The 2,500-nt window shown below is 40.0% G+C and overlaps 1 non-coding gene across 1 annotated transcript; it reads left to right on the plus strand.

The window, feature by feature from the left end:
- Nucleotides 1-2,198: 2,198 nt before the first annotated feature.
- Nucleotides 2,199-2,317, plus strand: LOC123686729. The gene has a single exon (XR_006748490.1). It is a non-coding gene; the product is annotated as a 5S ribosomal RNA (ribosomal RNA).
- The last annotated feature ends 183 nt before the right edge of the window (nt 2,318-2,500 follow it).

A 2,500-nucleotide genomic window follows, 5' to 3' on the forward strand; every position in this document is an offset into this window, starting at 1 on the left:
CAACACTTAGCCCGCCTCGTCTGATCGATCTAAGCCATCTCGACCCACCCAACACGCCTTCCAAGTCGGATCACTCGGACTTCGATCTGAAAATCTCCGGACTCATTTTTATGAATATCCCCAGTCAGTAAGAACGTTATTTCGCCAATATATACCAACAATAAACCATATTCCAATAGCTGAACCAAAAATATAATTCCCGATCCAAACGTTCTGCATCGCCCAACGCGACCACCTTCCCTATATATGTCAGGAGAGCACAGGGTTCCCCTCCAGACAACACTTACGCTCTATCCCCGACTCTCGGTCGATCGATAGGCCAGGTCAGCGGTGTCTGTTTCGGCCGAAGCTCGGACTTTGGTCAAAATGTTCCGATACAAAATTTGAACCAAGATAGATACAGATATGATTCCTTCTTAAATATACGTTGATTATCGAACAGAATATGGTAAATATTTTGCGATGACCGAGGATTTCATGAATTTTTTTTTTTTTTCGAAAAAATTTTCTGTTATCGGAATTTCCTCAAATTTCATTTGGTTGCCTACTAATGCATATTAAAAACGATAATCAACAATCAGAATCATTATTTATCATTTATTTCAATTTTTATAATGAAAAACGTTCACGTCCTTTCGCGCCTCTCGATCGTCGTTTACGTGATGCATCGGTCAGCCCTAGTTTACGTGGTGCATCGGTAAGATCGAGTTCACGTTCTGCATCGGTAAGATCCAGTTCACGTGGTGCATCGGTAAGATCGAGATTACGTGGTGCATCGGTAAGATCGAGTTTACGTGATGCATCGGTTAGATCCAATTCACGTTCTGCATCGGTAAGATCCAGTTCACGTGGTGCATCGGTGAGATCGAGTTTACGTTCTGCATCGGTGTGATCTAGTTTACGTTGTGCATCGGTAAGATCGAGATTACGTGAAGCATCGGTATGATCGAGTTTACGTTCTGCATCGGTCTGGACTTAGAGATATATTTTCGACGTGAAAATGTTCCGATACAACTTTTGAACCAGGATAGTTAGAGAGATGATTTTTTCTGGGATGTACGTTGATTGGGGAATGGATTGTGGAAAATAACTTGCCATGACCGAGGTGTTCTCGATTTTTTTTTTTTTTCGAAAAATATTTTCTGATTTTGGATTTTACTCAAATTTGATTTCGTTGCCTTCTAATGTGTTCTAAAAGAGTAAATCAGTAATCAGAATCGAAAAATATTTTTCGGATTTTTTTTTTTTTTAAAAAAAATTTTCTGATTTTGGAATTTCCTCAAATTTGATTTGGTTGCCTTCTAATGTGTTTTTAAAGCGTAAATCAGTAATCAGAATCAATATTCATTGTCGACTTTAATTTTTATAAGGAAAAATGTTCACGTCCTTAAACGCCTCCCCATCATTAGCCCGAGTCCAAGTCGATGTCAGTCCCGAGCGGACGGTGTCAGATACTACCTATCGCCCCGGTCTGGACTTGGCGAGGTATTTCGACGTGAAATGTTCCGATACAACTTTTGAACCAGGATAGTTAGAGAGATGATTTCTTCTATGTTGTACGTTGATTGTGGAATGGATTGTGGGAAATAACTTGCCATGACCCAGGTGTTCTTGAATTTTTTTTTTTTTCGAAAAAAATTTTCTGATCTTGAAATTTCCTCAAATCTGATTGCGTTGCCTTCTAATGTGTTCTAAAAGAGTAAATCAGTAATCAGAATCAATATTCATTGTCGACTTTAATTTTTATAAGGAAAAATGTTCACGTCCTTAAACGCCTCTCCATCGTTACCCCGACTCCAAGACGATGTTAGACCGGAGCGGACGGTGTCAGATGCGACCGATCTCCCCGGTCTGGACTTAGCGAGATATTCCGACGTGAAATGTTCCGATACAAAAATTTAACTGTGATAGTTAGAGAGATGGTTCCTTTTGTGATGTACGTTGATTGTGTAATAGAATATGGAAATAAACTTGAGATGACCGAGGTCTTCTGGGATTTTTTTTTTTTTTCGAAAAATATTTTTCGATTTCGGAAATCCCTCAAATTTCATTGAGATATGTCCTAATGTGTTCTTAAAGCTTAAATCAACAATCAGAATTAATATCCAAAAGTTATTTCATTTTTTATGAGGAAAAACGTTCACGTCCTTTCCGCACCCAAAAAGTGAGATATCATAGAAAATATCGCAATATATGTTGTTTACGGCCATACCACGCTGAAATTGCCAGTTCTCGTCAGAACACTGAAGCCAAGCAGCGTCGGGCGCGGTTAGTACTTGGATGGGTGACCGCTTGGGAACACCGCGTGCTGTAAGCTTTTTTTTTACGTTCTGCATCGGTCTGCCGAGATAACGTGGTGCATCGGTATGATCGAGTTTACGTTCTGCATCGGTAAGATCGAGATTACGTGATGCATCGGTAAGATTGAGATTACGTGGTGCATCGGTAAGATCCAATTCACGTTCTGCATCGGTAAGATCCAGTTCACGTGGTGCATCGG

Source organism: Harmonia axyridis, chromosome X, assembly GCF_914767665.1.
Source record: "Harmonia axyridis chromosome X, icHarAxyr1.1, whole genome shotgun sequence".
NCBI classification, from domain to species: Eukaryota; Metazoa; Arthropoda; class Insecta; order Coleoptera; family Coccinellidae; genus Harmonia; species Harmonia axyridis.